The 8266-nt window shown below is 45.4% G+C and overlaps 1 protein-coding gene across 1 annotated transcript in view; it reads left to right on the plus strand.

The window, feature by feature from the left end:
- Positions 1–7681: 7681 nt before the first annotated feature.
- The window catches only part of lrrc3b (leucine rich repeat containing 3B), a 32907-nt gene continuing 32322 nt past the window's right edge, over positions 7682–8266 (plus strand). Inside the window, exons 1-2 of the mRNA XM_082521619.1 lie at positions 7682–7769; positions 8126–8212. The gene's annotated coding sequence lies outside the window, so the exon portion shown is untranslated. The remainder of the gene's footprint in view (positions 7770–8125; positions 8213–8266) is intronic.

An 8266-nucleotide genomic window follows, 5' to 3' on the forward strand; every position in this document is an offset into this window, starting at 1 on the left:
ATGCTACATTTGTTATAAGTATCATTACTGCTAAAGGAGGCCGAAGAGTAGCTAAACATCTGACACAATGAGCAGGAAAGTGCAGGAGGTACAGGTGAAGTAGCCATGCTGCTAGCGAGTTGGCTACAAGTTAACCTAAGCTAGCAAAACAGTAAAGACACAGTGAGTGAATACTTTGGCTATAAATTAGGGAGCGAGTACACAGAAAGTGTGCTTCAGATGAAGCACATGAAGATTATGCTATGAAGAAAGAAGGTATCTAAAACGTTTTAAATAAATCGCTAAGCAGATAAGCTACTCAAAAACACCCCTGTGTTTGAGCAGGAACAGGAAGTAATACTCTACTGCAGAGAGAGCGAACACCAACTGACAGCGCCACTCTAAAAGGCAGTCACTTCCCATTACCAACCAAACTAACACAAGAATTATTTCAGATGATGTGTTGATTAGGGGACGAGGAGACACACGAGGAAGCGAAAAGAACATCAAACTAAATGCAGACAGGTTTAATCTGAGGCAAAAGAAGGCTGCGTACACAGGACACCTCCTAACAGCAGATGGACTAAAAATAGAATCTGAAACAGTGTGTGCCATAAGAAAGACGCCGAAACTAACAGATGTGAAAGCGGTTCAGAGGCTGTTGGGTATGAAAATTACCTAACATTTTGCCCACACCTCTCTGATCACTGTGAGGCACTGAGGCAATTAACACACAACGACTGTGAATGAAATGGACATCACAAGATTAGGATGCATTCCTCAAACTAAAGGAGACTACTGCAAATGCTCCAGTTCTGAAATATTACAACCCAGAGGTGGAAGTGACAGTGCAGTGTGATGCCTCAGACACAGGCTTGGCTGCAGCACTTCTGCAGGAGGTAGACCCATTGCTTTTGCAAGCAGAGGACTCACACAAACGCTCAAAGTAGAAAAAGAGTTCTTGGCTATTCAGCATGGAAATGTTCCACAAGTACACATATGGCTGCAAAGTTACCACGAGCCACTGGAGACCATCGTGAGAAAACCACTGTTGACTTCTCCTAAGCGACTTCAGAGAATAATGTTATGCATTGAAAAGTTTGATCTGGATGTGGCGTACGTGCATGGAAGGGAGCTTACAGACACTCTAAGCAGATCAGAACTTCTTGAATGTCCATCTTTCAGCTCTGTCGAAGCTGATATTGACTCTAACACACCTGCTAATCTCCAAGAACAGGCTCTGTGCAATACACCCTGCTACAAAACAGGATAACACCCTGCAGATCCTCATTTGAATCATGCAGGCTGATGAGTTAAAGTATCAAGATGGAATAGTATTCATGGGAGAACGTGGTGTCATCCCTGATAATCTGAGGAGCGAGATCACTCATTACACTTTCCACATCTTGGTGTAGAAGGATGCTTTCAGAGGGCTGATGATGTGTCTACTGGTATGACAGGAATGTCCAGATCAAGACACACAGCCAAGGGTGACATCTGCAGGGCAGTAGACAACAAACAACCAAAAGCAACCTTCCTCCCACATGAAGTGCCGAGCAGGCCGTGGTCAAGGTGGGAACAGATTTGTTTTCATCAGACAACAGAGATGATCTTATTACTGGAGACTATTACTCAAACCTTTGGGGCATTGCCTATTGTGTGCCAAAGTTTAATAAACGATTCTCCTGTTTGAATAAGAATCGCCAGTGCTGTATTTATTTTGTCTAGAAGAGGACGAAATACAACAATCTAGATTCACTAACCCCAGCATTGGCTGTCAGGATAAATGGTTACACGCTGGTTATCAACTGGCTAAGGTAACCCCGGGTGTCCCCTGCCTGTGCCCTTTTCCATTACAACCAGGTACTACCTAATGTGCGTGGTTGTCGTCATAGCAACACAACCGAGCATTCCACGACATAATTAATAAGTGACATGAACGCTAAAAAAGGTGGACATCGAGGCGACGATATACCGGCTCCTCGGTCTGTGGCTTTTCGGCAGACTCTGGGATCACAGCGTTGTCTTTTGTAGCCATTTCCCTGAGCAAGACATCGCCAGACAGGAATGGCGGTTTTAATTTTCATGAACGAGACATGCTCATGACTCATTGAGTGACGCTACTGACCAGCCAATCGGTGGCATGCAGTCTGACGACCTCACATTGCAGTACCTGCTTGGATCGCTTGGAGCCTGGTACCAGGTACTGTGACCTAATGGAAAACCCTGGAAACTGTGGCGAACCGTGCCGAGTTGATCCCAGTAGGTACTAATGGAAAAGGGGCAACTGTGTCTTTGTACTTTTCCTCCTGTCACCCCCAACCAGCGCTGGCAGATGGCAGACCCTCCTTGAGCCTGTTTCTGCCAGAGGTTTCATCCTGTTAAAAGAGAGCTTCATCTAACCTCTGTGCACTATTGATATGTAACTATAACTTTCTTAAACAAAGAATGAGTTTGAAGATTTAAAAACAGCTAATTGTAAACTGTGTTTAAGGTCATGACACATTCTATGCGTCTTCACTATCACCCCATGGCCTACATGAATTTGGGAATTGACCTCTCTACAGCTGAATAGAGGAAGATTGTGTTCACACAATAGGTATAAAGGTACTCTTATTATTTTGCCTATTAGTCAGTGCTAGTACAAATCCTCTATTCATGGGACATGCCCGAATTACCTCACCCAGGAGGCGCCCAGGAGGCATCCTTGTCAGATGCCCGAACTACCTTAACTGGCTCCTTTTGATGTGGAAGAGCAGCGGCTCTACTCTGAGCCCCTCCCGGATGGCTGAACCTCTCTGTCATGGTCTGGGTGGGTGCCAGTGGCTGTATCCCAATTCAGGGTCTGCAGCCTTAAAGGCCGCATTTTAAGGCCGATTACGTCGCGACGCGACGCGACGAAGGCTGTCCCAATTCGAAGGCTGCTCGAAATGCGGCCCTGAAATGCGTCCTTCATTTCCCTGAATTTTAAGGATGTGGCAGTGTAGACTTCGTGGCCCAACATATCCCAGAATGCATAGCGCGGCGGTGGGTGTGGATAATTTTGCCGAAAAAAAATGGCGGATGAGGGGCGCCCGAAGAGTGAACTTTAAGTAAGTACTGAATATGATGTCACTTATTTATGTGCAAATGTTTAATAACGAAGATCATGAAAACATTACTGTTGGCCACATGTCGGCAAAGTTATGTGACATTAGTGACGTTTGTACTAACTTGGTTTTAAAGCCTTTACTTTAAAATATACGCCGTTCAATAGCTGAGCTTAATCTCACAGAGAATGATCAAAGCTCATGTAGAAAGAAACAAACAAATGAACAAAAGATTTTCTCCTTCATTTCTGTTAAACAAAGCTGTATGAAACGTTTCCAGCTGTTATTATCATGGTTGCTAGGCAACCTGGGCAGCGCAACGGAGGCTAGACCGTCCCATTTCACAAGCTTCGCACTTCCGGCCTTAGCGGTCTTTGAGTACGCGGCCCTTGAGGATCGTTGAGACTGCGTACTTTAAGGCTGCAGACCCTGAATTGGGATACAGCCAGTGTTTCTCCCTCCATCTCCACCCATGGGAGGAGCCACTGTGTTCTGCTTATTACTCACACCTGTGGGTAATTAAGCCGGGGTCTCATAAGGGCAGCGCACTCAACCTCTCTTCGCCAGATTCTCAGCTAACCCTAGTTAATGCAGGCCACCGCTGTGATTTTGTACACAAGTTGCAAACTACCTTGTCTCATCCTGTATCTCTCTTCCATAGCCACGCACCAAGTTGCCAGACACGAATCTCCGCTGTAGAGCACCCATCCGGACGCTGGACCTCCTGACAGTCTCATGGGTTTCTCGCCCCATGCACCTGCCTGCCTCCCTGCCTCAACGCCAGGGATTTCGGACCACTCACCCAGACCACTCACCCCTCCACGCCACTACTGACCACCCGCGGCAAGTAAGCAGTGCAAAGGAAAATTCAGAACAGACAGCTTGCCCGTATTCCTCCCGAACCATACCTGAACGTCTGTACTCTGATTTCAGTGACTCTGACCCTTTCCCTGGACCCAGCCAACCAGTTTGACTCTCCCTTCAGCCCAATCCACAGAACTGCAGTTTCCACTGACGAGTGATCAGATTGTTTACTTAGCTCAGGCTGCATCCCTCAGAGATAGGGGGCTCCCTATCTCTGAGGGAGAGTCCAGCCACCCTTTGGAGGAAGTTCATTTCCTCTGCTTGTATCTGTGATCTTGTTCTTCAGTCTCTACCCACAACTCGTGACCATAGGTGAGGGTAGGGACGTAGGTCGACCGGTAAATTGAAAGCTTCACTTTTACACTCAGCTGTCTCTCAGTGTAAAAACGTCCTGCAGCTGCAGCACCAATCCATCTGTCAATCTCCTGCTCCCTTCTCCTGTCACTTGTGAACAAGACCCTGACATACTTAAACTCCTCCACTTGGGTAAGGAACTTGTCCCTGACCCGAAGTGGGCACTCCACCCTTTTCCGGCTGAGGACCATGGCCTTACATTTGGAGGTGCCGATCCTCGTTCCCACCGCTTCACACTCGACCTCGAACCGTTCCAGTGTGAGCTGGAGGCCATCACCCGATGAAGCCCACAGAACCACATCATCTGCGAAAAGCTAATCAGTTAATCCAAAATGCTGCAGCAAGAGTCCTGACAGGGACTAGAAAGAGAGAGCAGATTTCTCCTGCTTCCCTTCATTGGCTTCCTGTTAAATCCAGAATTCAAAATCCTGCTCCTCACATGCAAGGTCTTAAATAATCAGGCCCCATCTTATCTTAATGACCTTGTAGTACCATATCACCCTATTAGAGCACTTCGCTCTCGCTCTGCAGGCCTACTTGTTGTTCCTAGAGTATTTAAAAGTAGAATGGGAGGCAGAGCCTTCAGTTTTCAGGCCCCTCTTCTGTGGAACCAGCTTCCAGTTTGGATTCGGGAGACAGACACTATCTCTACTTTCAAGATCAGGCTTCAAACTTTCCTTTTTGCTAAAGCATATAGTTAGGGCTGGACCAGGTGACCCTGAATCCTCCCTTAGTTATGCTGCAATAGACGTAGGCTGCCGGGGGATTCCCATGATGCATTGAGTTTTTCCTTTCCAGTCACCTTTCTCACTCACTATGTGTTAACAGACCTCTCTGCATTGAATCATATCTGTTATTAACCTCTGTCTCTCTTCCACAGCATGTCTTTATCCTGTCTTCCTTCTCTCACCCCAACCAATCACAGCAGATGGCCCCGCCCCTCCCTGAGCCTGGTTCTGCCGGAGGTTTCTTCCTGTTAAAAGGGAGTTTTTCCTTCCCACTGTCGCCAAAGTGCTGCTCATAGGGGTCATATGATTGTTGGGTTTTTCTCTGTATCTATGAAGCACCTTGAGGCGACTTTTGTTGTGATTTGGCGCTATATAAATAAAATTGAATTGAAATTGAATTGAATAGATTCTGAGACCACCCAAGTGAAAGCCTTCAGTCACTTGGCTGCGCCTAGAAATTCTGTCCATAAAAATTATGACCAGAATCCTGTTCATGCTATATTGATTTTAACTTTCCTTCAATAAATCTCATTAAATCACTTTGCTTTCGATGTGCAATTTGTTTTTCAACAATTAATTAAAAACAAACAAACAACAAAAAGCAGAGCATCAAGTATTCTTGGGCAATACACTGTACCCTCATCCTCATCATAGTGCAATTGTGTGTGAATGTCAGATAAATGTGTGGTGTTGAAGTACATGCACAAAAGGCTACCTTTGTGCTTACATGGTGCTGCTGGAGAGAGAATAATGCTGCTGTAACTGCAAAAGACTTAGACGAGAATCCTCCTTATTGGCCAGATGTTCCTGACAGATCTGACAGATCTGGATAAGTTAATACATTTTGTGTGGTCCACTCTGGTCTGCCATGAAATGTTCTAACCTTCTTCTTTCTAGAAAATTTGACTAACAGATTATAGTGAGTAGCAGGACTGATAAGAAGCTGGCCTCATGAGATCATGTCTGCTATATGTCAGCTGTCTTATTCATTTTGTTCCCACGAGATTTCTATTTTCTCAGGAAGGTTTTTATCACAATAGCAAAAGTAAACTAATTAGGATGGAAACAGGCTTTTTAAAGTGTTGATATTTATAAGGCTGTGTTCTTTTGGAACAGCACCATTGTGGTGTTTTCACAGCCTCTACAAGCTGTGAGAAATTCGACAGACGCTTCTCACATAGCACAGATGGAAATATTTCTCAAAGCACAGTGCCACAAGCCAGAATCCCCAACACATGTGCAGTGTATTTAAAGCAGACCTTGTTTGCTCTCAATACGCAGCACTGTCTCTGTGTTTCATTAGTATCTGATCTCAGTTACCATCATTATCTTACAGATTAGTATATCAGTGATTCAAAACTGATAAATCTAAAATGTTTGGAAGTCATTGCAGTCATGAATAATTCAGGCTTCAGGCTTTGTTCAAACTGCATCAGATTTGCTTTTAAGAAGTGATTATATTTGAGTCTGTGAACTAATGGACCATCATCTGATAAATGCCAAGAGTGTGGAGCAGGCGCTGTTTTAAGTCATCTCTCAAGTCAGTATCCCAAAGAGAGACTTACTGACCAGGCACCTTGTTCACACACACTAAAAGAACTGTACAAATGGATATGAAGTCATGAACTTTAGGACCTGACAGCAAACCTACACATGCTGGGGAGGTTGTCATGAGAGAATTTATTCCAGGCCCAAGAACGTCAGTGATGCCTTTACAACAGCAGGGCTAAACTCAGACAATTTACACAAGGATAAGGCGACCGTGGCTCAGGGGGTTGGGAATCGCATCTGTAACCGGAAGGTCGCCAATTCGATCCCCGGGCTCTCTGTCCTGGTCGTTGTGTCCTTGGGCAAGACACTTTACCCTACTTGCCTACTGGTGTTGGCCAGAGGGGCCGATGGTGCGATATGGCAGCCTCGCTTCTGTCAGTCTGCCCCAGGGCAGCTGTGGCTACAACCGTAGCTGCCTCCACCAGTGTGTGAATGTGAGAGGGAATGAATAGTGGAATTGTAAAGCGCTTTGGGTGCCTTGAAAAGCGCTATATAAATCCAATCCATTATTATTACATTGCTTCCTCTGTCCATCTCAGACCTCCTGACCAAATTACAAGAACCTTTTGTGGTTACACAGTGAGTGGGAGGGGTACCGCTAGACAGGTGTGGAGCCACACAGATACACCTCAACCTCCTAAAAAATGGAGAAAAGCAGAATCCGTTTGTCTGGTGAGTGTGGTGGAGGTTAGAGATGAACTGGGGCTGCAGGTACCTCTCATTGGGATAACCATGTCACACCAGCCCAGTGAGCGGATGTTGCTGCATTCCAACATGTGTTTTGCACACGTGTTCTCTCTCCTGCCTGGTCACTACATACTTGAAGATCACCATGTTGAAATGCACCCAGGCATCACAGTGAGCTCCTATAGATAACCTGAACATAAAAGGCAAACGGTTCAGAAGGAACTGGTTGCTAGAGATACCTTTGGGGGCTGGCTGGTTACTGCCGGAGGTTTGTACTGGGTTTTGTATAACAGGGCGATAGATCTTGTACAATGGACAGAGTACTACCAGGCGACTGCCCAGTCGTGTGCCTCAACAGGAAGCTATCCGGTCGTAAAGTCTGACGTCACTAGCCGTGTCTGGGCCTAAACTCCGCTGCAGCTCCATATATCAAACGATCACTATGGCATTACTGAGAGTTAAAAACTGTCTAAAGTCTTTCATCTTTAATAAAATGATCAGCGTTCTGCTCTACCAGGTGTAACAATTGAGTATAACATCCAGGCATCCATGAAAACAGAATTTATGACATTTAACGGAGTTAGAAGTTAGCAGGGAGTTAGCTCGCTAGCTTCTATCTAAATACAATATAGCATGTCCTGACTGCGGGGTTTTGGAAACAAATTAAAACGTACAGCTCTGTTATCACTTCCAGCATAAATGAAGACAGAAAACTAAACAGCAGTGACGTTTGTAGGGTTACTGAAGTTGGGCTAGCTGGTATATAATGATGTGCTACGTGACCGCTAGCGACACAGCTATGTTAGCATAATATAAACAAGCTAACTTTTTTCCCACTGGATAAAAGTTAACGTGAGTGTTCTCGGTGGTCAGGAACAAATGTAATCGCATGGCAGGATGCTGTAAAAGGACCAAACTTCAGCCAGGAGAACAACTGAGATAATTCATCCACAATACGAGGTTAGTCATTCATATACTGCTGCATAGGCTGGGCTGTAGTTACATCCTAAGGTT

Source organism: Aulonocara stuartgranti (assembly GCF_965226115.1).
Source record: "Aulonocara stuartgranti genome assembly, chromosome: 22".
In the NCBI taxonomy this organism is placed as follows: Eukaryota; Metazoa; Chordata; class Actinopteri; order Cichliformes; family Cichlidae; genus Aulonocara; species Aulonocara stuartgranti.